This window comes from Ceratotherium simum, chromosome 8 (assembly GCF_057802395.1).
Source record: "Ceratotherium simum simum isolate JZ-2026a chromosome 8, ASM5780239v1, whole genome shotgun sequence".
In the NCBI taxonomy this organism is placed as follows: Eukaryota; Metazoa; Chordata; class Mammalia; order Perissodactyla; family Rhinocerotidae; genus Ceratotherium; species Ceratotherium simum.
Window position 1 is genome coordinate 77,131,863 of NC_141907.1, and position 27,965 is coordinate 77,159,827.

The 27,965-nt window shown below is 34.3% G+C and overlaps 1 protein-coding gene and 1 long non-coding RNA gene across 5 annotated transcripts in view; one reads left to right on the forward strand and one right to left on the reverse strand.

Moving 5' to 3' along the window:
• GRID2 (glutamate ionotropic receptor delta type subunit 2) overlaps positions 1-27,965 on the forward strand; it is a 1,475,972-nt gene that overhangs the window by 1,164,970 nt on the left and 283,037 nt on the right. The gene's annotated exons all lie outside the window — the stretch shown is intronic.
• LOC147916510 (uncharacterized) overlaps positions 9,282-27,965 on the reverse strand; it is an 81,054-nt gene continuing 62,370 nt past the window's right edge. The window contains exons 2-3 of the long non-coding RNA XR_015552953.1: positions 18,568-18,649; positions 9,282-9,661 (exon numbers count right to left, since the gene is read on the reverse strand). This is a non-coding gene — a long non-coding RNA (uncharacterized LOC147916510). The remainder of the gene's footprint in view (positions 9,662-18,567; positions 18,650-27,965) is intronic.

Sequence of the window (27,965 nt, forward strand, 5' to 3'; positions counted from 1 at the left end):
CCCTTCTCATGCTGAACTGGGCTTCTGGAGCATTAAAGTAATCAAGGAACATGAGACACAAATCAGATTTCTGCTTATAAAATGCTTACAAAACAAGAACTGGTGTAAACAACATTTTCTTGACTACTCCAGACTACTGATGAATACATACTATAATTAAAAGCATTATTTTAATATTTAATAAAACATAGGCGTGGTTTCCTGAGACATTTAAAAAAAATTGAAGGGCGATTTTAAGATAGTCTGAGTTTGTTTTGCTTCTTTCTCCAAGTGCTATAAGAAAATATATTTATAAAAGTCTAAATTTAAATGATAGAAAAAGCAGATGAGATAGGTCCTTTAAAATAGCATTGACATCTTATTAGTAAGCAGTGTTTTTACAGTACCATATCACAATACCCCTCAGCTTAAGCAGTAAGAATAGGGACAGACGTCACTGAACATGTTTATTCTAAAGGTGATTTAGGATCGACCCAAGTTAAAGCATTGGGATCAAGGCACTACAAGTGGTAACAGAGACCATCAGTTTAGAATGTAAATTTGGAAATTCAATTTTTGTTTGACCTGAATCGATTTTTTCTCTTCATCTGTGAATATGTAGTTACAAGTTTAATAACAATGGTTATATTTCCAAAAGTATGGGTAGCCGACCATAGCTTTCAAAAACCAATCAACATGTTTTGACTGCCAACTATAGTGCACATAATGCTGAATTTATGATTCCCATCTCTGATTTACGAAATTGATAGGTAGTAAAGTCCTGTGATACTTCTGTTAAATACCCTTGAATATAGCACAGCTTTTACTTGAGTTTTTAACAATTATAAGACAGAAAATTCCATTGTGTAATATAAAGTGTAAATTCACATTATATATCTCATCATATATATCAGTGTCCCTTATTTGTAAAGTACATTTCTTGATGGCAATCGTTCTTTTTTATATCAAGATTTAACAAAAGACCAGTGCATGACCCATACTTTCACACTGTGGACACATAAAATTGCTCTTTGATTTGTGGCTGTGACCAAAATTTATAGTCTCTTCGTATTTACAACTCTGTCTCTTAAACTCTAAATTAACAATCCATCTGGGACAGCTACATGGTTTGTTCTGTCTGCTTCAGTTGTTTTCTAGCAGTTAATGTTTATATCCACTATTTAAGCTCTACTCTGGCATGTCCTAAAAATATTTCTTCTGCCTTCACTATTTAAAATTCTTCATTCTCCAGGAAACATCTGCTTGGATATTAAATAAGAATCATTTATCTAGTCACAAACGTGAGTAGGACAGCATGGTGTCTGTCTTCATGGAGCTTTCAATGTGCAAGAGAAACAAATGAGTAAACATACAGCTCCAACATGGAATCATAATTATCCTGCTGAGGGAAGCACAAACCACGATGGGCGTGGCAGGTACAGATATGCTGCTATTTGGCACATTGCAATTAGGTCAAACACATACCTATCCCAAAAAGGAACACAGACTGGGAACCAATTTTTTGCCTAGTGGCAATGAAAGTAATGAATTGTCCAATTCACTTACTTGATCTTTGCTTCCTGATCTATAAAATAAAGTGTCAGATTATTTTTAAATTTTCTTTCAGCTATAAGAGTGTATGATTCTATAATACAAATATCTAATTAAACAACTATTTTCATATCTTTGTGTTTCCTCAAGAGACAGCTCAGTTTTAAATCCTATGTCTACCACTTCCTAGCTATGTGACATTGGACAAGTTTCCTAACCTCTAGGTGCCTCAGTTCCCCGGGTAATAATTACCTACCTCATCAAGTGTTTGAAAAATTAAGATTTCATGAATATAAAACACTTACAACTGGGGCTGGCCCCGTGGCTTAGCGGTTAAGTGCTTGCACTCCGCTGCTGGCGGCCCGGGTTGGGATCCTGGGCGCGCACCAACACACTGCTTCTCCGGCCATGCTGAGGCCGCGTCCCACATACAGCAACTAGAAGGATGTGCAGCTATGACATACAACCATCCACTGGGGCTTTGGGGGGAAAATAAATAAATAAATAAAATCTTTAAAAAAAAAACACTTACAACTGTATGCATGACATAAAATAGGCACTCAACATTATGATTGATTTCATCATCATTTTTGCAGGCCACAGCAAGAGATAGAATCAGCCATATTGTTTAATGCTTTATATAGTCACCATTACTTCACAGAAAATAAAATTATTTTAAAGAAACATATTGTAATTATACATAAGGAAATGTAATAGGAAAACTAGTATAGCTAATGAAAATGCTTATAGCAAAACCATGTGCTAACACATTCATAGTAACTTTGTCATTTAACTAGATATGAAAAACTGTGAAAACATTTTTCCCTATGAAAGCACATCATTACCACATGTATTTGTAATAAACTATAGCATAACATGGGCAAAGATGCAACAAATTAATGACCCCAATTGAATGGAATTACAAGTTTTGATTCAGGATGCTTCCAACTGATATTTTAAGTCATTTGGGGCTTGAAAAGCTTGAATAGTTTTTTGAGGACTGATCTATAAGGACTATGTATATACATGTTTTATTTTTGAAATTATGTCTTGAGATCTGTGACTAATATAGCACAAAATTGAGCATAAACATCGTATGGAAGGCTCATTCTCCTAAACTAAGCCATGTTCACAAACTGCCATTGGTGGCAGTCTAGAACCGTATTGACCTCTTCCAAATTAAAATGATGATGATGATATTGTAGTTTTTATTTTAGTACACTCACAGTGACAGTATTAAAAACTAGAGGGGGCCGGCCCCGTGGCTTAGCAGTTAAGTGCGCGAGCTCTGCTACTGGCGGCCCGGGTTTGGATCCCGGGCGCGTACCGACACACTGCTTGTCTGGCCATGCTGAGGCAGCGTCCCACATACAGCAACTAGAAGGATGTGCAACTATGATATACAACTATCTACTGGGGCTCTGGGGAGAAAAAGGGGAAAGAAAAAAGGAGGAGGATTGGCAATAGATGTTAGCTTAGGGCCGGTCTTCCTCAGCAAAAAGGAGGAAGATTGGCATGGATGTTAGCTCAGGGCCAATATCCTCACACACACACACAAAAAACTAGAATATTTTATGAGTTTTTAATTGAGGTATAATTGACATACAACATTATATTAGTTTCAGATGTACAACATGATGCAATATTTGTATATATTATGAAATGATCATCACAACAAGTCTAGTTAACATCTGCCACCACACATAGTTACAGAATTTTTTTCCTTATGATAAGAACTTTTAAAATCTCTCTTAGCAACTTTCAAAAATGTAATACAGTATTGTTAACTGTAATTGCCATGCTGTACATTACAGCCCCATGACTTATTTATTTTATAACTGGAAGTTTGTACCTTTTGACTCCCTTCACCCATTTCACTCACCCCCTCATCACCTGCCTCTGGCAGTCAACAATCTGTTCTCTGTATCTATGAGCTTGGTGTTTTGTTTTGATTTGTTTTGTTTAGATTCCATATTAAGTGAGATTGTACAGTATTTGTCTTTCTCTGCCTGACATTTTATATATAATGTCCTCAAGGTCCATCCATGTTTTTGCAAGTGGCAAGATTTCATTCTTTTTTACTGCTGAATAATATTCCCTTCTTTATACATATCACATTTTCTTTATCCATTCATCTGTCAATGGACACTGAGATTGTTTCCTTATCTCGGCTATTGTAAATAATGCTGCAATGAACATGAGGGTGTGTATATCTTTTTGAGTTAGTGTTTTCATTTTCTTTGGATAAATACCCAGAAGTGGGATTGCTGGATCATGTGGTAGTTCTATTTTTAATTTTTTGAGGAACCTCCATACTGTTTTCCATAGAGGCTGTATCAACTTAGATTGCCACCAAGCTTGCACAAGGGTTCACTTTTCTCCACGTCCTCTCCAACACTTGTTATTTCTTATCTTTTCAATAATAGTCATTCTAATAGGTGTGAGGTGATATCTCATTGTGGTTTTGATTTGCATTTCCCCAATGATTAGTGATGTTGAGCATCTTCTCATGTACCTGTTGGTGATCTGTATGTCGTCTTTGGAAAAAAGTCTATTTAAATCCTCTGCCCATTTTTTAATTGGATTGTTTGGTTTTTTTGCTATTGAATTGTATGAGTTCTTTAAATATTTTGGATATTAACTCCTTATGAGATATATCATTTGCAAATATTTTCTCCCGTTCAGTAGGATGCCTTTTCATTTTGTTGATGGTTTCCTTTGCTGTACAGAAGCTTTTTAGTTTGATGTAGTCCCACTTATTTATTTTTGCTCTTGTTGTCTTTGACTTTGGTGTCAAATCCAGAAAATCATCGCCAAGACCACTGTCAAGGAGCTTACTGCCTCTGTTTTCTTCTAGGAGTTTTATGGTTTCAGGTCTTACATTCAAGTCTTTAATCCATTTTGAGTTAATTTTTGTTTATGGTGTAAGATAGTGGTCTAGTTTCTTTCCTTTACAATGTCAATGACTATTTGATAGTTTAATATATTAATAAAACTAAAAGCAATCTTGTCTATTATATGCAAATATAATGTATGTTAAATACTATACTAAAATTTTTATTTCATTGATAGCATGCCTTTAAACTTAAGAGAATTGCTGAACTATGGTTTCCTTATTAACATATATGTAATACTTATATTTTAAATACCTTTGAAATACAACATAATGCATAGAAAAGTTATAAGTAATATAGTTAAGTGTATGTTCCCATTATTTTATATTATTGCAGCACTGGAATGTGTAATACCAGATATAAGGTTAATTTTAAGATGAAAACAACTTCCAAGTAACCAGTAAAATTTGTGACTTTGATCTGAGAAAATCAAAGCACATGATAGTATTTGGAGTTAAAATTGAAGCAAAAAATATGCCATTTCAGTATTCAAAAGGTTGATTCTAAATTAAAACCATCTTTGATATTATTTGATCAATATCAACAATCTAAAAAGAAATTGAATTATATTATTAAAATTATTAAAAAGGAATAAAAGACTTTTGGATCTTTTTCCAAAAAAAATTTTTAATACAGTTTTTGCTGGAAAAAAAAAAACCTAAAGCAGTACTCCTAAAAAAATACTCCTAAAGCAGTAATCATTTGTTGCCTGAAAGAGAATTATTTGAGAAGTCTATATTTTAAATAGAAGTGATCTTAATTTTTTTTGCTTTTAAATTTTGAAATAGCATGACTTCTCCACATAATTAAGTTATCTGCAAAGTCATGAAGGATTGTAGATGGCATTCTATTCTAACTTAGATCCTTTTTAATATCATGATAGTCTCTTCTTTCTTTCTAAATACAAAAGTAATTTTGCTATATCAGCATGGACTGTCTGCAAGCACCACATTTCTGTACTATTGTACTATTCAAAGAGTTAAGGCCACTTAGTCTTCAGTCCTCTGCCTTACATCACCACCCAAGGAGTACTATAATCCTCTAGAAATGCATTGCCTGGAGAGTGGCACTGCTTAATAAATCACTCCATCTTATTTATCTTTCTCTTGACATATATCTAGCAGCAGGAACCATTATCCTGTGACAATGTTAAGTTCTATTGACATTTTCTCTTAATTAACTACACCACTGGCTACAAATTTTACATTGGGAATAAACTTCCTTTATTTAATGCTATCTTGAACAAAGGAAATATTAAGTTTGTCATGCATTCTTTGTCATAACAGATATTGAAATAAGTGAAACATCTTTGTTACTTTTCCAGAAGACCAGTTTATTCTGCTGAGAAAACAACAGAATCTATATTTAGAATCATATTGCATCATTTTTTCATTAGACAAATGGCAAATTGGACAGATGCATTTTTTTCATTAGACATCTTAATGAATGAGAGCCAGACTATTTGTCTGAATTCCTCTGATACATACCCCATCAGTCAACTAAGTAATTTTTATATACACTTTTATAAACTGAGAGAGAAACATTACTCTTCCAATTAAACATGTTTTATGTACCTTAAGACTAAGTATTTTGGGTCCAAAGTAAAGATTATGTATTCAGTCAACATTTATTGAAAGTCTGCAGTGTGACAGGCACCATCCGAGCTCCTGAGACTACCTTCATGAGAAAAACAGATAAAGATGCAGCCGCTCATGGAGCTTATGTTCTAGCGAAGGGAGGCAGGTAGCAAGCAATAGGCATGATAAATAAATAAATAAATTACATAGTCTATCCGAACCCAAATACTGTAGAAAAGATAACTCAGAGAGAGGGGAATTTGAAGTATATGTGGAAGGGTTGCAATTTTCCATGGGCTCGTTGAAGGAAGCCTTTTGGAAAATTTGAGATTGGAGCAAAGAGCTGGAGGATGGGAAGGAATGTGCTGTATAGCTATCTGGGGGAAGGGTGGTCAGGTATAGGGAACCACAAATGCAAAGGGCCTGCTCCAAGAGGCCAGAAGAAGAGCTCAGGAGGAGGTAAGGTCAGAGCAGACCATGACTTCAGATGACGTTGGGCTTTGTAGACTTTGGCTTCTCCTTTGAGAGTAATGGAGAGGCAGTGGCATGGTTTAAGCAGAGGAGTGGCAGGACACAAATTTAGACAAATATAAATAATTTTTATAGAGGGCATTAATTGAGAAATTCTATATTTGTTCTGTTTTTAAATCCTCCAGAATATTTGGGGATTTAATCATGGTTTCAAAACAATAGAAGATTTGTATCTAAACGAGTCACGATTGTATTTTACAGGTATATGAATGTATATCCATTTAGGTAGATAGATGTTGCTTAGAAAATATATCCATTTATTGAACCTTAAAAAACCTTAACTCCAAGATCCAGCCACATTGTTTTCTACTCTGCAGATCAAGCAAATATGTTATCCATTTCAGATGACATATCAACAGTAAGTCCAGAGGTACGTGTTATTCCCAGCTTTATTTGTGGTGACAGCTCCTGAAGAAAACCATTCGCTTCTAAGTAATCTTCCCCGGTGTATTGGTGAAGAGCGAGCAGAGAGAAGAGCAAAAGTGATGGCACTCTGTTTACTTCTTCCTTAGCAATCAACCGCCCGTCATCTTTCTGGGAACAATAAGCATTATTTTACAAAAATTATTTTAGCTCGACTTGAACTACGTATATATATATATATACATATACATGTATATGTATATGTATATATATATATAGAGAGAGAGAGAGAGACAGAGAGAAATTCTTTTTCGTATACCAAATCACACTACTAGTAATGTCTTTCCTTCAGGGTAGGATTAAATAAATCCACTGTTCCTAAATCACCAGTAATACGCCTCTCTATAGAAAATTCTCCCTGTAGAGGAGGGTGAAGGGGATAATTGGGTACATGTGTGTGGTGATGGGTTGTAATTGGTATTTTGGTGGTGAACATGATGTAATCTATGCAGAAATAGAAGTACAATGATGTACACCTGAAATTTTTACAATGTTATAAACCAATGTTACTGCAATAAACAAAAAATTAAAAAAAAAAAAAAAAGAAAATTCTCCCTGTAAAGGGATTGAATTGAAGATCTTTCTTGTTACTTTTATTTACTTGAAATTTATATATAGTCCTCCTTTATCCGAAAAGATCTTAAAATCTGCTAACATTCATAATAACACTGGATTCTTTGATTTAAAAATTTCTTGATTTTTAAATCCACAGTCATTTGGTCACAAAAGGCCATCTAGAGTATAAGATTAAATAGACTCTAGCTTCAGCCTCAATAGGAATCTGTAAACTCTGCATTATCCCCCAGAAAACCTTCCTTTGAAAGTGATGGGCAGCTCATCCATGGGGGCTATACTTAATCTCTAAGCCATAGGAAAAATAAGCTCAAATCTTCTGTTGATACCAGGAAATAGTACATCTGATCCCCCATGGTTGTTGTAAACAGTTGTATGGGTTAATGACACGTCTGAAAAACTAAATATTTTAAAGTGAGTCTTTAATATTCAATCCTACAAATACAGGAAATGGTTTGGGTTAAGAGTGAAAATTAAAATGTTCACCCTGATGTTCATTGATTTTTAATTTTTCCTTCTGAGCTAGTATTGACCCAACTGACATTCTACAAAAGCAGACTTGAATTAGGGTAAGCAAGTTGGAAATTATATTTGATGACCTGAATAATTCATTGAAAAGGATAAGCATTAAGATTTGCTTTAGTAGCACACATTTTTTATAATAACATAAGATAAAGAACTGGCCACATACAATGTCTAGGATGGACATTTTTAAGTTGGAATGAGTAACTTTTATGTTCTAAATTATATAAAATACATATCTAACTGATGAACCAAAAGAGTAATTTGGCTGAGAAAAAGTCATTCTTGGCACTAAAAGGCAATTTAACATGCATTTACACCCAAGAAAGCTTAGAAAATGAACAGTAATTGCAGAGGTCACACTTGTAAGCCGGCTATGCTTACTTCTTTCACTCCACGATTTGACTGCAGTGCAATTTAAACCTCAAATCTGTGACTATCTGAGACTATTATTGAATTTAGGTGCTTATCAACTGAGAACATTGTAAATCATGACACGAGCACATATCCAAGGTGTAAATGATTCCATATACCAAATAAATACCATAATGAAATGTTATGAATTTATAAACTAACATGTTACATACATGTTATATATCTATATATATATATAAAACAGTATATAACATTATATATATATATATATATTGCTTTTTATTTCTCCTTTAGCAGAATACCTCCTCCTGGTATGTCATTAGAATTTAACATACTTCATAACACTAATTGATAAAGTTGAAAAGAAATATTGTGTAATGCACAGGTGGCAGAAAGTAACCAAAAACATACGATTTTCAAAAACAAAAATCTACAAGCTATATTGTTTAATTTTTGTTGTTGTTTTTGCTTTTAAGTAGTACCTAAATAGCCCTACAAAATAAGAGGTGTTTTAATCTAAAATTGCAGATTTTTATATTCTTTCCTTTATGACATTGTAAAATGCATCTAAATTTTTTAAATGACATTAAAACAAACTAGCAAACACAATGTGTATTAGATGTGCATTTTCTGTCTAATTTATTTCACAAGTCTTTTAGTAATATAATTAAAAATATTTGAAGTCAGACAACTCAAAGGAGTGAAGAACGAGAAAAGCCGAGTGGAATAAAGATATTCTTCCTTTTTTAAAAAATATACATTTAACTTTTAAATTGCAACATCTGGCATTAATGAAATAAAATGAAACAAATTTCATAGAAAAAAGCTTTAAATGTTTTTAAAACTCGTTTCCTGCTTTCTTTTGCTTCTGTGCAGATGGTATTTTGATAATCTCTCTGAAGGGCAGAGTCTGTGAAGCTGCTTATAGGCAGGTTATAAGAAAAAAAAATGGCACTACCTCCAACCTTTAAACTCTCTCTTCATAAGATCAGCATTTCCAATAGTGCTGCATTCTGTAACCCTCTAGTTTGTTTTTCCTGTTTTTAATTCATTGTTAACTAAGTTACAAAACACAAGGTGATAGTAGGAATCCTATAGCAGGTCTGAGAGGTTGGAGACTCGGATGAAGCTTAGAGGGGTCCTCCCAGGCGGATCTTGAAGTGCTCTGACCTGGTTCTTTTGAGCTTCAGTTTGGCGTATTATGGCTTATCAAGATGCTTTTGCTGGAAAACTTCCCTTTAACACAGAAAAATGTGGAAACGTAAGCTTGAAACAATTCTCAGGGTTATATTTTTCTCAAGTTTAAGTACTTCCTATCCATCAGTTTATTCATTGTCATCTCTTCTCCCAAATTTAATACTTTATCCATGCTGATGAAAGTTAGAGTTTTATCAGCAAATGATCTGGCAGAGTATAACTGTTAATCGCAATGAAAGAGCTGTGTTAGATTAGACTTTATACTTACAAACTTAAATGTATGAAATACTGTGAATATATAGGTTCTTTGTTGAAAGCAACAATAATAACAGCATTTCATCCAAATAGCTAAATAATCTGTGCTATTTAGAGACAGTCTGAAGGGTGGCTTTGAGATTATGAGACTGTAGAAGTAGACCAGCTGAAGTGAGACTAGCCTGAAGAACGTTCACCACCACGACCACCACAGCAAAAATGGAAGTAAGAATAGAAAAGACAGAATGAATTAGAAATGTACATGACGGGACTTAGCACCTGAGTGGGTGTTAGCATACAGAAAATATATTAATCTATAGATATATAACAATGGTTTTATACTGTATGTAATGTATTTAAAATTAAATTAGGGCCGGCCCTGTGGCTTAGCGGTTAAGTGCGTGCGCTCCGCTACTGGCGGCCCGGGTTCGGATCCGGGCGCGCACTGACGCACCGCTTCTCTGGCCATGCTGAGGCCGCGTCCCGCATACAGCAACTAGAAGGATGTGCAACTATGACGTACAACTATCTACTGGGGCTTTGGGGGAAAAAAAAGGAGGAGGATTGGCAATAGATGTTAGCTCAGAACCGGTCTTCCTCAGCAAAAAGAGGAGGATTGGCACAGATGTTAGCTCAGGGCTGATCTTCCTCACAAAAAAAAATAAAAATAAAAAAATAAAATAAATAAAATTAAATTAACAACACATCCTGAACATCTATTTATTCCTTTAGGTATTCTTCTGTAGCATTATTTACTGTCTATATAGGAATCTGTATCGTGTGTGTTGTGTGTGTACATATATACAATTTGTCAAATTCTCTTTTTTATGTTTATGAAATTTTAAAAAAATCATTCTAGTGGTTCAATCTTTGTGCATATCCATGGTTATTTTCTTAAGAAATTATCCTAGATATGCAGCTTCTGGGTTAAGTGATATGTATATGTATACTTTGAAGACTAGATATTTTCAGCCAAAAATTGTACCGTACTACATATTCATTCATTTTAATAATTAAAATTATATAAATTTACATAGAATTTTAAAGAATTTATTTTAAAAAATAATAATAACTTAATAACATAATGTTAAATTTAGCTTTACCTTACTATATTTCCCTAGATATTTAGAAGACAAACATATTCAGACAGAGGAAATTTCTTGGACGTAAAGCATGACAACACTACAACACAAGAAATGTTGACTGAATCATTTGGACAGAAAAGTTTAGAATTTCTTATTGATAACTTAAATGTTAAGAACACAGGCAGAAAGCAGATTGAAAGTTAGCTCAACCATTTAAATGTGTATTACTGATGTTGAAAAAGGTATAAAATTATACCATCTAAAGCGGTGAGGCTAGTCCAATAATTTAAAATACAGCAGCAAAACATTTATATACCAAACTATAAAGGAGGGCTGTGTTGTTCAAACTGACAACTGGGGGGAAAAATCCAACAGCTCCTTAAAAAGAAGAGAGAACAAAAGAAAAAAAGCAGCTGACCAAAATATACCTAAAGTAGTTCATTCAATCATTACAATTTTTTAAATTTCATTTGTAAGAAAAACACAAAACATCAAATAATCTTCAAGTTATTACTTCCAGAGCCACCCAAGATTATTAGACAGAAGAGGACTCTAAAAGGTGTTGTAAGGAGTTGTATTAAACCACGAAGATGACTATCATCCAGTGATTAGTTTGGATTTCATTGTTTGTCTGCGAGTGTCAAATATTTTCTAAAGAATCTGTCTGCTGAATAGTTCACTCTATGGAAGAGTAAGAATAAGTTTGTGCCATGAGCAACACGATAAAAGAAATAAAAAATAAAGTTTCAGAAGCTCACACAAGAATTTGGTCATGACTATAATTAATATTAATAACAATTCCTCAGATATCGTCACATAAAAACTGCCCAGCATGTCTGTTTTATGAATATCAGCCTGAATTCTCAAACAATTGCAGAGTCTCTTGTGTATTGCCATATGAGCATAGAAGAAATTTCTAAGTCTGTAAAACTTGGAAGAAGCAAAAAACATATTTTTTCTATTTTCCATACACCTATGCAGAGAACCAAGGTGAATGAATGTCTCCATGGAAAAGGGAAACAAAAAAGTAACTCACCATTTTGTTCGCATGTAAAGCTTATACATTGAAAGTTTTATTCACCTGCGTATAACCTATTATGTCTACGGTTAGTTACAAAGTTATTTTTCAAAGTAATTTTAAAAGAATATATAATAGCTGCTTATAATTCCAATAATTAGGGCTTATAATTTTTCTTTTTTTTGTGTGAGGAAGATCAGCCCTGAGCTAACATCCATGCTAATCCTCCTCTTTTTGCTGAGGAAGACCAACTCTGAGCTAACATCTATTGCCAGTCCTCCTCCTTTTTTTCTTCCCCAAAGCCCCAGTAGATAGTTGTATGTCATAGCGGCACATTCTTCTAGTTGCTGTATGTGGGACGCAGCCTCAGCATGGCCGGAGAAGTGGTGCGTCGGTGCGCACCCGGGATCCGAACCCGGGCTGCCAGCAGTGGAGCGTGCGCACTTAACCGCTAAGCCACCGGGCCGGCCCGAAGGCTTATAATTTTTAATGATTCAATAAAATGTTTATATGTCACCATTAAAATAGAGTAATGGCAAATGCACTTGTTGAGTTATCCCAAGAATGAAGTTAAGATATGTAGAATCACAACCCACCTTCCAGAACAAGTCTGAGGAAAGAGAGCATCACTTACTTATTTTTTCTATTATTTATCTGTTAGAATCTTTTGTCTCTGCAATATCACCTTCCTTCTATCTTCTTGATATGTTACATCTTCCAAGATCACCTGTTATTATATTGGTTATGTTTTAAGTCGATTGCTTCCTACTATCATTAAGAAAATATTTTGGTCTTAGTAAATTATTTCCAAGACAAAATAATGGGGATTTTTTTCCTGAGGCTTGTAGATATTAAACTCTTCTTCTGTTTAATTTTCTTTGCTTGAATCTGTTCTAAATTTTTGGCCTCTCAGCCCACAATAAACTTATTCATTCTTATCAATGAGGAAAACAGAGGGAGATATTGAAGTGGCAATAATAAATCAGAACCCTTGATGGAAGAAATGTACTGGGAGGAGGAAACACCTTGCGGCTTCCTAGATTCTCTGACACGTGTCACTCCCTGCCTGTTCTTTTCCCTTGCCTCTGAGAGCCTCTGAGCATGAATCATCTGTCCCTACTCCTCTGTGATCTTGACCTTGGCTAAGGAAACTCAATCTTGCTTTCCTAATCATTGCATAAGGCTGCGTGAAGATTAAATAAGAAAATGCTTACAAAATACATACCAGGATGCCAGCTGCATTAGTAAATACTCAACAAATAGAGGCTTTTATTACTGCGTTTGCTGATCTTTGCTTTATAATCTCTTACTTCCTGATTTTGGCTTGAGTTTAATAGGTTTTTTTGTTTGTTTGTTTGTTTTATTTTTTGTTTTGTAACTTCACCCTGATCACTTTCTTTCCTGACTCACTTCCTACTTTGTTACGTTATGGTTTTGATTTACCACTTCAGCCCACCAATATGAACCTGTTTTCTGATATTTCCATTGCTCATTAATTCAACCCAAGTCCCTGACTCAGTGACTACAGAGGCTCTAGACTGAAAATGCCTTTAGTACTTCCTGGGAGAATCTAGAAACCACACCCAAATAGCACATTAAAAAAGGAAGAAGAGGAAGAGGAGGTAGAGGAGGAGGAGGAGGAGGAAATATTAAGTAAAATAGTTAAGCTTCACGTGGAATTCTAAAATGCATTCAGCTTTACATATTTGCATTCACAAAGACACACAGAAAAGCATGAGTTGTGGTTCATATGCTTATTCAATCAGCAGTGTTGTAGACATCACTATGATATGAACTATTTTATGTCCTGCAATTACAGATTTGTCTGTTTTACTTCCTGAAAACGATCTGACTATATACAGCCCATAAACTGAACAAATATCTATATTTTATCCCGGTAAATTTCATGTAACACCAGCACACCAAAATCCCGTTCCTTTAGCCATTTTCTAATCTATTACTCAAAAGAATATACTGAAGAGAAACCAGAGAGGAATCCATTTTTCTCTTCTGCTCCTTAAGATGTCCTCCTACAAATTTAAGCATAAGAGCTCTGGAAAACAGGAAAAAGAAGAAGTTCAAAACTGAGAAGGCTGATATTGTTTTTGAAAGACTGAATTCATAATGTTAAATGATTCCTTTCTTCTCTATCAAATTTTAAATCTTACTGTATTCTCAATAAATGAGTTATGATTTAAAACTAATCTCCAACAGTGGTTAACAGGTTACTGGGTTTGAACGGCATTTCAGAGCTTTAAAATGTATTTTAGAGTTATTCCTGCCTCTCTTATCATCATTAAAACTGATTGACTGTGTATTGGCATTCTCTGACCTTGTGGAAATAATGACACACAGATGCGTAAGGCCTAGTTTTGGAACTAGTCTCAGAAATTCCAGAGGTAATTAAAAATTTCACTTTGAGATCCATTTCGCTTTTGATTCCTGTTGACAACTGCTGCTTACCCTTTGAACTTTCATGCTTCTGATATTGATAAAATGGGTGCAATTTTCCTCAGAACCATTGATTGATTGAATCTCTGAAAAATGGGGTTGATAATGGCATCGGAATTTATATAGTGGTTTTATATAGTGGCTTAGGCCTTCCTATAATTATTTTAAAACATTAAAAGCTAATACATCACTACACAGTGGCAGGCCTGACTCAACTGAGCCTTGCTTCATGCTGTTTGACAAACGACTAGTCATCCAGACAACATTTCTTCTTCGAGCGCATTTCCCAGCCCTCATTCCATTGCCACGTCTGTGGTGAAATCAGTAGGTAACAAGAAAAATGGTTACAAAAAGAAAAAAGAATAATTTTTTGAGGCCGACAGAAAATGGTATTTGGATATATTTAAAGAATCACAACATATTCCTTGTTCAAACCATGCACTGTGTTCCTTTCTTTTTTTCTTTTTTGGTGAGCAGATAGGCAATTGATATATATTGATGGTATTAAAAATAGAAACAAATCACCTAAAGTATCTATCAAATAATTTAGTAAACAAAAAATAAACCAAAAGTACATGAAACCAAATATAGTAGACATGAGAAAAAGCAAAGGGATGACATATAAATTGACTTTAAAAATTACAGTTGTTCTCTGACCCAAACTGCCTGAAAACTTTCTGAAGATTTTCATGGTTTTGTTTGGATATCTTTTCTCCTTTTTAAATTGTATTACTAAAATCTCAGATATTTTAATTTTGTAATATCAGATAGAAAAATTCTGTGTCCTATACACTTAAATCTTTTACCAAAATCTTGGACTTATGCTCTTGAGTCTTACAAAGCAACACACTTACTAACTCACCTAAAGACAAACCAGGAGAGAAAGGATGAAGCTATTTGGTTTCTCCTCTTTTTATTTCTTTTAACAAGGCCCCTAAAATAGCACAATGGAGTAGACATAATAAGAGCATAAATACAGAGGCTGAAGATATTTCTAGGAGCATCTCCTAAATAAATATGTGTGGTTTTGGCAAAGTGATGTCTATGGAAACCATACAAGTGTTGGGAAATATTCTGGGAGTCAATGAGGGTTTGTGGTATATTCCTCCATAGTTGTTGAAATTTAGTTGTGAAATCAATATTCCGAAGATGCAAAGTCTTATTTTTATCGTTAAAATTTGCAAGGGCCCTTTTGACAGATACTGGGAAAGGAAACAGAAAAAAAGGTAAGCAAACATGTTTTTTGTTGCATATAAAAATGGCAACAAATTCAAGGAAGATGTGTGGCCTGCTGATCTAGTGGGCTTTGTGCTAAAGCTGCTTTCATTAACCATTAATAATACAAAATGCAGATCTAAGAATTACCGGAAATCTCTGCAAACAACTATATACACTACCCAGCCTTCCAACTAAACTGGTCAATTTCAAACATTTAGAAGTTCCTTTATAAAAAATTACTTAAAAAGTAGAAAAAAATTTCTAATTTCAGTGTCATTTCAGAATCTCTAAAAGGGTACATTTACCAATTCAAGATGGGTTAACTACTACCATAAAAAAGGACTTTGCTATTTAGTGTTCTAAAAGATTTGTTTGTCTGACCCAATAAAGTTCACATATAACAGGTTACTTTCAATAGATTTAGTGCAATTCATTCATGCTATGATCATATTTCCAATAGACTTGAATACAAAACAGTTAGTGCAAGAGGGAAAAACAAAAGCCTTGATTAAATGAGACCTAGAGAAAGGATTTACAGCAAGTGTTTCTAAATACCATCACTGCCACTATCCTTGGAAATATGAAAGTAAACCAGTTTGTGGTGAGGAATCATGGTAAACACTATATGTATTGCTCATCCATATGGTCTTAGTATTGCACTTAGGGGATCTTATATTTCAATGCAGCACTTAACCTCAAGATTCTTGACTATTACTTGAGGTACAACTTGTGTAAAATTATAATGTTGTTCACCTTACAAACTGGGACTTGAAATCCCCTTTTCAATTGAATTACTAAAATCTCAAAAGTTTTAGGGGCTGGGCCAGTGGTGTAGTGATTAAGTTCACATGCTCTGCTTTGGCTGCCCAGGGTTCCTGGGTTCAGATCCTGGGCCCAGACCTACACATCACTCAGCAAGCCACGCTGTGGCGGTGTCCCACATACAAAATAGAGGGAGATTGGCACAGATGTTAGCTCGGGGCAAATCTTCCTCACCAAAAAAAAAAACAAAAAAACTCAAATGGTTTAATTTTGTAATATTAGACAGAAAATTGACTTTCAATTGGCTGTTTTTTATTCTCTAGCTTATTAGAAACAGTGGGAATTTTATATGGGCTGGAATAATGAAAACATGAAAGTAAGAAGCTGCCAAGTGTTACTTGTGTGTAGTGTAATTCAATTAAGTTCTACTATAAGTTACAGCAATCAGTACTTCGAACTTAAGTTAAAATCAGCATATAAGTTTTATGCGGTATAACCAGCAGTCATTTAATTCAATTATAATTAACTTTTAATTTTTCAAATGTATTCATTCGAAATATTCCATGGTATTGAGTTCAGTAAAATAAACTTAACTACTTGTGTTAAACCTGAAGTTTCAAGAATTATAAAGATCATCTCCTTCTGTAGGAAGTTCTAATGTTGAAATGACATTACTTTTTATTGGGTCAGAAGAACAATTTCAGGTAATTATGTATAGGTGGCATTTGTATGTGTAAAAGAACTTTATTAAGAAAAAGTGATATATGTTAAAATTTATTGTTCAACTGATGTAGAACTCTTGGAAACAAAAGTGTATAAATAATGTTAAAGAGTTGGAAAGAAGGAACTGCTATTTATAAGTAGCTTTACATGTATTATCATTAATATGAATATGTAAATATTAAGGTTAGAGAAGTCTTCCTATGTATAGGAAATTGCCATTTCATTTACATGATCTGATGCCTTCTAGCCTACTTTTGTTTATCTGCAAACAGACTTATCAGCCAGTCCAGAATAATATTTTGTCATTCAACTGAAATGTCAATACTTCAGAAGACATATGCTAACAATAGAGGAGTAACATTACCTATCACTATCTGTTCAATAAATAATGTTATAAAATGTATTTGAAAATTCTTAACACTTGTATAAGACATAAAAAAATTCATTTCTTTCACCAAAACTTCTCTTCATGGATTCTATAAAAAAAAAAAAATGCTTATAGCAATGTAATATATGGTAGCATAAAATCTCTAAATTTCCAAAGATAGGATATTTAAGTAAGCTATAGTATATCTGACTGGGAAAATATAATATGGCCAGTGAAAATGCAATAAATAGAATACAAAATTATTAGTATTAGTCTTAAAATTTTTTTAAGAAAAATCCCAAAAACAACATACCAAAAAATGCTAACCTGGCCTCTTCTTCAATATTGGGTTTCTGAATCTATGTACTGGATGAGTTCTGGGAACTAGATAAGAGGCTCCAAATTTCCCCTCAGCAGTTGAGGCTAGGTTTCTGTGCTCGGATCTGGAACTGTTTTGTCCATACATGTCAAGAAGCACCTTGTAGGCTGCTTATTTTTTCAGATTTAGGAAACCTGTGATAAGCTGTTACTATAGATTTCTGAAGGTCAATACACTCCAGGTACTATTCATAAACAGCCATGTCATATTACAGTAATTTCACCTTGTCTCTGATAGTTAAACATCTCCACTTAGCCTCTATCAACCTGGGATACTGCATTTATTTTGATATCAAGGAATCCAATTGTATTGCAGTATTCTCAATGTCGTCTCAGGCCTACAGAGGACAAGCACACAGAACTCTTCAGAGATGATTGTGCTGCACCCCCTGCCATGCATTTCTTAATGTCTTTGTGTAGGAAGTGTCCCTCTCATGGATAGTCAGGCAAGTGAACAGGTCATTCAGAACAGATCCATTCCAACACTCCCACCTCCCTGAATCTCCACTGTATACCATAGAAGTTGTGTGTAAGTTACCTCCAAAATCCATTCATTATCCGTTCATCCTTCAATTAGCCAATCTAACAAACTACTACCACCATCCCCAAATACCAAGTCAACACATTTAATACCAAATCCCAGATCATTACCGCCCATGACAATATATTTGCCCTAATCAGTACTTACATTGCATCCTATTTGGTACAAAACTTTCGTAAGTGGGCTTTATACTTCTTTGACTCCGTTATGTTGGGATCCAACTTGTAGCCTGCAGGCAATGAGCAATGATGTAAGTAAGTCCAGGAGAGAACTGTGATTCCCCAGGTCCAGTCATTGGGAAGCATTTGTGCAGAGGAAGGCTGATTCCCTCAGAAGGGGTGAGAGGTTGCTCCCAATACTAGGGAGGTTCAGAGGGATTTGGAGGCTCAAATTTCTCATCAATGCCCTTCTTTTACCGTGAGAGACCCTATAGGGCAGAAGATTTAATTGGTGATTGAATTGTGCTACCCTTACAGTCAAATCTTAGTCTTGTCCTCAGTCATATCTACCCTGAAACTATACAATTTAAGAGATGCCTTCAAAGCTGCCATGAAGACTCTCAAATTTTACCCTTTTTCTGAGTTGGGTAGTCATTGCCTTCAATTCCTCCTTTACCTTTGTATTATTCAGAGGCTCCAGAGAAGTTAGCTAGAACCACAATCTTTAAAATCACTATTATTGCCAAGGCCACTTGGTCTCCCAAGGCCTTGCATTCCACCTGCACTTCATCCCCTGTCAACACTGGTGGTAATTTGAATAATCATAACGTGACCACAGGCTGTGGATTGTCAGGGTTCCATTTCCCACCAGCATGTACTACACAGATATGTGAGCAATTCAATCCCAGAATCCTCTTTTTGGTTCTGTTTCCTGGACCATATGTGCTACCAGACATGAAATAGAAGGTGCATTCTGTCTGGGAAATTGAGGAATTTTTTCACAGTGGTGTGGGTGGAGTTTTGAGAAAGTAACACGGGTTGATAGAAGACCCATTAGTTACAGAGAGAGCTATTATCACTGCTAGGTCTAAAGGGGCAAGGAAGGGGATAGTTATTGGAACTGAAGAGAGAGCTGTATGAGAGCTGCCCAAAGGGACTGTGGCCTTCGGGAAGAGGAAGCAGTCATCGTATTTTAAAGTCGTTTGAAGTAATTCTTTCCTCTGTACAATTATGTCACTCACTTGATATACTCCCAAGTTCATTTGCATCAGTTTGTTTTCAATTTGCTCTTTTTTAAACTTAATATTCTTTTTGATTATGTAAAACATTACCTGTTCCAAATATAAAGCTAAATAACAAAGTACAGTCACAGAAATCTTAATTTCGTCCTTGTCCCTTTCACTCTGCTCCGTCCCCACTCTCCATATGTATTAATTTTTGGTTTATTTTCCTATTGGTTCATTTTGAAAATATAAGCACATCGCTCCTCCTTTCTTACCCTAAAGTGCACACTGTAAACTGTTTTGTGCCTGCTTTTCTCTGGAAGTTCCTTCTAATTGCTTTAATTTTCTAAATGAGACAGATCTCATGATCATCTGCTGGGGGAGGGGAGCTTTGTGTATTGGAAGACAGAGAAACACTGAAATAAGTGTCTAGGAGAGTGAAGGAGAGAATTTCTAGGGAGATATAATATGATGGTGAGGCTGCATTAAAGGCTTATTTGAAGTTTATGGCCATGAATTTAAAATGACTGCACAGTTGTACATTATTCCACAGTTATATTCAACTGTATAGTTTACACACAAAGTAAGGAGAGAGTTGGATTTGACTTGGTTTGGGGCTCTGCCAAGAGGATTTCAAGGGAATTGAGGATAAATGCAATGAATTGATTTTAACAAATCACTGGATTTAAGCTGAGTAAGAGAGAAGTGTGTCTAAGAGAGTGGGGAGGGATAGTGAAAAGGTGGTAGGGTCAACAGATCTTAGATCTTGATGGGACTGTAGACTTGACGGGGGAAGGAAGCGCAACAGATAGTAGATGGCGTAGGAGAATGAAATGTGTGAAATTGAGATTATAAAGGGGTTAAAGTTATTATCAATAAAGGTTGTGTTCACTAATATAAAAGCAGTGCCATTTGCATTAAATAGAAAATAACTATAACATAAGTATAATATAAATGAAACATTATTAAATTCTAATTAGTTTCCGTTGCCTGCCAGAGGGAGTTTGAGATTTGCCTTCCCTTTATAGATTCAGAATTTAAAGAGACTTATTATCACCAAACTAAGGCTTTGTTCTTGCCGTGATAAGAAAATGCTGAAAGAATTGTAAGTAGAACAACTTCCTCATCATAACACAATATGACTTCATGTTATCCCTCCCTACCACCTAAAACCATCTCTTGTACCAATCACAGACACGCCACATTGTAGGAAACCTGCCCTACCTTGCAAATGGGTTCAGTGTAGTGGACCTGCTAACCTGTGGCCAACAGCAAACCACATGTGTATCTCACATACCCCTTTTTATTACCCCCATACCCTCCACCAAATGATAAAATATTAAAGCATTTACAGATCTGGTCACCGCCAGTCTCTTAATTTGACAATTTATGAATAAACTTCAAGGAACAGAGTAATATATAAAAGTGACTGACATACCTTAAGCATTTAGGAGATGTATACATTCTCTCCTATCCTTAATTGTAAAACATTGCCCTGGCAATGACTAATTGCCAACAATATCCTTCTTCATATTTTTTAAATTGTAATTTTGTGAGCGTAAAACATTCTAATATTTATTGACACTTCAATTGATCAGCTTACTTGAACATATTCAGTGACCTCTAATATTGGAAATTTTCTATTTGCTATAAGAGTTTTTAGCCATTTTGCTAGCAACCTGGATTCAACAAGAATCCAATTTTTGAAAAAGGACTGTATATAAGGAAAAGTAATAATAAGGTTTCTTCTATTTTTCTCTTAATCATATTTCATAGAAGAGTTCCAAAGTCCTATATTATATAATAAACATTTTGTGAGTTTTTAAATGTATGAGAAACTGATTTACCAAACAACCAAATTGGAGAATCTTAAACAATTAATTATCTTCCCTATTTTCAGGCAAACACAAAGATGCGTATATATTCACACAGAACAAAACTTACAGCAATAAATTTTTGCCTGACTCAGGTGAAATTACCAAGTTTCACAATCTTGCTTGAGGGCAAAACATTATTTTATTTCTTTAACAACTTTTATAAGCAAGATAATATATACAGTAGCAAGGTTGATGTATTTTTTGATGTGGCAAATCAGTCACATCAAAATGCAAATCTATGTCATGAAGATTTTTCTTATAGCAAAGGGGTCACTTTGGACAATACAAATTCCACATGCTTCTGCAGAGGGCTATTGGGAGACTTCAAACTCACCAGGTTACAGGAATCAAAACACCCAGCTTTGGGGTCAGACCTTCGCACTCCCCGAAGTGTCGGGAATTGTCTGCCTAATTTCTGCTGGGCTTTAGCACTGGGGAATTGTGTTTTTAATTTAGCAGATAATTTTTTGTCTTTTACCTGATTGTCTCCTTTAGCATCCTGAATCTATGAGAGACTTTTTTTTTTAAAAAATTGTGGACACAGAGAAGAAAAAAAAGAAAGAAAGGAAAAAAAGTGTCTTTGCTAAACTTACCCTTTTCTCGCCTTACTTTTTTCTATGTATTTATTTTTTAATTGTGAAATATTATTTACACACAGAAAAATGCACAAAACTTAAATGTGCAGCTCAATGAACTCCCGGCAAAGGACACCTCTTTAATCACTACCTAGGGAAAGAGAGAACATTCCCAGTGGCCCAGCCCCCATTGCCCCTCTCCCAACCAGTGTTCTTGTGCCCGAAGGAAACCACACATGGGGTTACCAGCACTACCATTAACGTTGCCTGTTTTTGAACACTGATCATAGAGTGTGCATTCTTTTACTTAACATTAATTAGGTTTGTGAAATTCATTCATGGTGTTATATATAAATGAAATTTATTCATTTTCAATGCTGTTTCCATTGTATGAGTATGCCATAATTTATTTATCCATTCTATTCTCAAAGAGAGTGTTTAGGCCATTTCCAGTTTGAGTCTCTTGGTACACATATTCTTGTTTGGATATGTACCTAAGGTGTGAAGTTGCTGAGTCTTCAGATATGCATATAGTAGTTTTCAGAGATGCTACCAAATTGTTTATCAAAGTGATTGAACTAATTTACAATCCCACCAACAGGATAGGATCATTCTGGTAGCTCCACATCCTTGCCAACACTTGATATTGTCTATTTCTTTATTTTAATTATTTGGGTGGCTGCTAGTGGTATTTCATTTTTCTTTTATTGTGTATATCCCTCATAACTAATGAGGTTTCCATCTTTTCATAGATTTATTGACCAGTTGGCTACCTTCTTTTATGAAGCCTCTTCCCCACTTATCTAATTGTTGTCTGTTTTATTATGCTTATTGGTTTATAGAAGTTATTAATATATACTGATGAATTTTTTGTTAGACATGTGTATTGTAAATATCTTCTACTGTGGCTTATGTTTTCACTCTCTTAATGGTTTCTTTTGAACTATGAAGTATTACTGTAGTCAAATTTATCAATCTTTTCTTTTGGGCTAATGCATTTTGTGCTCTGTCCAAGAAATCTTTTGCCACCCAAATGTGTAGCAAGATATATTGAATATATTCTTCTATATTATTTCTAGAAGCTTTATTGTTATCTCTTATCCTTAGATCTATAAGCAACTGGGTGTTGGTTTTTTGTGTATGTTTTAAGTTAGGAAACGTTTTATTATTTTTTGTGTGTATGACCAAATTGACTTAGTAGTATTATTGAAAAGAACTTTCTGTACAGTACTGCAGTGCCAGCTGGGCATAAATCAAAGGCCTCTGTATACATGGATAATTTTCATTGGTTTGGTCTATCCTTGTACAAATACCACACCATCTTAATTACTACACAAAGATACAGTCGGCTAGAAACAGTCTTTTTCTTCTTGAAGATTGTCTTGGCTATTTTTGTCTTTTTGCAATTTTGTATAAATTTTACCTTCAGCTTCTCATACACAAACATACACACACACCCCCACACACTCACACACACACTCAAACAAAGAATCTGGGATTTTGATTGGCAATCCACTGGATCTATGGATCAATTTGAGAAGAATTTTCATCTTTACAATGTTGAGTCTTTCAATCAATAAACACGATATGTCTGTTGATTTATTTAATCTTCTTTTATTTCATTCAAAAGTGTTTTATAGATTTTCATGTAGAGGTCTTTCATATCTTTATTCCTAGGTATTTGATATTTTTAATGCTATTGCAAATGGTATATATTATTTAATTCCATGTTTTAAGTGTTTGTTGCTGGCATATACATATATGGATTGATTTTTGAACATTGACTCTGTACCATAGTAAATGATAAACTAACATTAATTTTAGTAATTTATTCTATAATCTCTTGGATTTTTTACATACATGTTTACATCATCTCCAATCCATAACTTTTATTTCATTCTTTCCAATTCTAAAGTATTTCTTCTTCCTTTTCTTTTTTTGAGAGGTTATTGCATTACACCGTTTAGTACCTTCGATTCAATGTTGAATAGCTGTGGCAACAACTTGTAGCCTTTAAGACAGTCTTTAAAAATTCTTATTTTATTAATAAGTATGATGTTTGCCGCAGGTTTTCTGAAAGTACTCTTTGTGAGACTAAGAAAAGTTCTTTTACCTCTAGTTTGCTGCATTATTTCTAGGTTTATTTTGTTTTGTTTTTTTAAGACTAGATGTTGAACTTTATCTGTGCTTTTTCTGCATCTGTGAAACCTATTATATGATTTTTCTCCTTTATAGAGCTAATGTACTGAATTCCAGTGATTGATTTTTGAATGACAAGCCAACCCTTGCTTTTATATATTAAATCCAGTGTGCTTATTTATTTATTTATTGCAATTTTCAGTTTGCTAATTTGTTTGTCTTTTGCATCTACAATCATATGAAAAATCAGCCTGTAATTTTCCTTTCTTGGGATGACCTTGTCAGATTTTGTTATAAAAGTTGTGCTTTCTTTGTAAAATGTATGGAGTAGTGTCTTGCTTTTTTCTAATCTCAGGAAGAGTTTGTGAAATATTAGAGTTAATTATTGCAAAAATATTTGGTAGATTTTGCCAGTAAGGCCATTGGCTTTGAATTTTTCAGTGGGTAAGTTTTCATTGTGGATTCAAAGTGTTTAGTAGTTATAAGATTATTCAGATTTTATATTCCTTTTGGTGGTAATTTTTCTAGAAATTTTTCCATATCATGTCAATTTCCTAGTTTGGATTAATTAATTTATTAAATTATTTTACTTTATTTATTAATTAATAAATTAATTTATTGGCATAAAATTACATAAGATCCTCCTCTTTTTCTGCTTCTAATGTCTGTAACATCTGTAACAACATACCTTCTTTATTCCTATTTTTGTATTTTTTGGACATGTACTTATTTTCTTGATCAATCTCAACAGCTTTTTATAAGTCTTTTCAAAGGACCAAACTTCTGTTGGATCAACCTTCTGTATTTATTTTTTGTCTATTTTATTAATTTTTTCTCTTATGTTTATTATGTCCTTCCTTCTATTTTCTTTAGGTCTAACTTGTTGATTTTTTTTTTTAACTTCTCGAAATTAATGAGTAGCCCATTGATTTTCAGCCTTCTCTTCTTATACATTATAGGCTATGAATTTCCCTCTAAACACATATTTAACTGCATCCTATCAACTATCAAAACTTGTAGAGTTTTGGTATGGAGTATTTTTATTATCATCACACTCAAAATATATTTTATTTCTCTTGTGATTTTTTTCTAGACCTATGGCTTAGTAGAATTTTAATTATTTATTTCCAAGTTTATGAGGATTTTCTAGTTTTCTCAGTCCCACCTCCATTTGGTAAGCGCTAGGCCCTAGTTTTCACAGCCACCTAACTTTTGAAGGCTTTTAAAGCCTTGCTCAGTTTCTCAGTCTCTTAGCTTCCTCTTGTTCAATTGGCATTTAGCCATCAGGGACAAGCAGTCCTAAATACTAAGTCACAATTCTGGGTTATCTTTTTCTCCAAGATCTTGGTCTTTGGATTTTTTACTGCTTCTTTAGTTCTCAAATGCTATGTTCAATTTGTCTAGTTGCTGTCAGTGGGAGGATTGTTTTGAATTACCAGAATTGGAAGTTAAGAGTCCCATTACTTTTAACATTTGATTTCTAAGTGCTCTAAATATCATTTTATTTGGATTCTACAAGAATATTTGAATTACCCAAGTTTAAGATTTTATGCCATGGATGAAGAAAGCTCAACAAATATTCTTTCATATGGGTGATAAGGATTCTAAACAAAGTTAAAGACTTGATGGAAGCAAATCTATTAGTCTTGTCAGTCATGAATTTCTTTTTCTACTTTTGTTATACATATTAACATCTTTCAGTCTTTAGCTATCATCTTATTCATATTTTATTATCATTTTTTCAATTAGTTGTTTTGTCCAGGATATTCCCTTGTAGATTTAAAAATGAATATTTCCTTTGCTTTGAAGAAGAAAGTACCTGAAATGCACTATAACTGCTTTTGAAAAATGTGTTCCAAATGTGAGAGGTTAGCCTGTTCAGAGTATATTACATCAGGAAAATAGCTCAGGACATAACCAAAGGGTATGTTTGCACTACACTGAAAATTTAGATATTACACAGTGAGAATTAGTGGTTGGCATAAAAATCTGCCTGAAATTATAATTAATTTAATCCTGTTAAGTCATTCACATATTGATGGACTTCAGCAAAGGTAATATTATATCTCTTTGATTTATTTCTACTATTAGCATAAACCTAATTTCTTTTAGAAGGACTATTAATTTTATATAAAACATATATTCATTCAACAAATATTTACCCACCTAATAGGGGATACGAACTGCTCCTATATCAGAAACTATATTATAAAGGAGAGAAACAAACAAAAATATATAAAATATGTGACAAATTATGATTTTATAAAAGATAAGGGGATTGGGAGTATGCGGTTGTGGAGAGTTATTTTAGATATAGTGATGATAAAGTGTTTGTGAAGTATCATCTGAACAGAAACTTGAATAAATTGAGGGGAAAAGTCAATTTTAAATTGAAGAGAAGAGAATTCCAGGCTTAAAAAAATTGCAAGTGCGAAGGGCCTAGGGCAGAAATCAGCATAGCTCCATAGAAGAAACTGCAAGATGGCCTTGAGAGAGTGGAAAGAGATACGACCAGAAAGGTGACCTGAGACCACTTCATGGAGGACCTGGTGTGCTTTAGCAGCGATTTTGGATTTTTTTTTCTGAGAGTGAGAGGAATCCACTGGAAGTTTTGATCAGGGGACTGTTATAATCTCATTTTCACTTTTATTTTTATTTATTTATTTATTTTTTGGTGAGGAAGATTGGCCCTGAGCTAACATCTGTTGCCAATGTTCCTCTTTTTGCTTGAGGAAGATTATCCCTGAGCTAACATCTGTGCCAATCTTCCTCTATTTTGTACGTGGGGTGCCGCCACAGCATGGCTTGAGTGGTGTGTGTTCCGCACCTGGGATCCTAACCGGTGAACCCCCTGGGCTGCCAAAGCAGAGAACATGAACTTAAACACTACGCTGCCAGGCTGGCCCCTCATTTCCATTTTTAAAGAGCACCATGGCAGTAGACTTAGGAGTGGTAATGCCTAGAATGTAAACAGGTAAACCATTGACGAGGTTCAGTAGTACAGTCAAAAGAAGGTGTGACAGCACTGGAAGTGATAAGATGAGGCTGGATTTGGCATGTGGTTTGAAGGTAAAAGTGACAGGACTTGCTACTGGGTGGGATGTGGGAAAATTCCTAAGTATCTGGTCTGAGCGATAGAGGGAGGAGTGGTGCCACTCCATGAGATAGCGTGGTCTAGGGTGTCAATTTGGGAGTGAAAAGAAAGTGTTCTGTTTTAGGTGTGATAAGTTTGAGATGCCCATTAGATTCCAAGTGGAAATCATGTAGGCATTTATCTATTGCTCTCTAGAGAGAGTGGAGCTTGAAATATAAATCCAAGCCTTATCAAAATATACTGTAGACGACATTCAAAGTCAAAATTGAGATTAGCCAGGTGGGAATGTGAACAGAGAAAAGAAGCAGTCTAGAGACTGAGCCCAAAGGCACTCCAACATGTGAAGATGAGAGGAAGATTCTATGGCAAGATTATAAAAAAGGGGGCTAGTCAATTAGGAGTAGAACAAAACAAATGTGATGATGCTGAAGCCAATAGGAATGTGTGTGATCCCAAGATCGTTAATAACCTATGATGCTAGGGAATTTAACCCAAAATAATTTTTTAAATTTTATTGAACTATACATCTGAAAAGTTATATGAAATATAGGCATAATAGTATTAATATCACCTAACTAATAAATAATCAAGCCCTTGGAAATAAAGTATATATCTGTGGTTATAATAAGAGGGTAATTAATTCTGGAGTTGAACAAGAAGGTGGAAGAAATATCATTTAAACATATTATACTAAATAT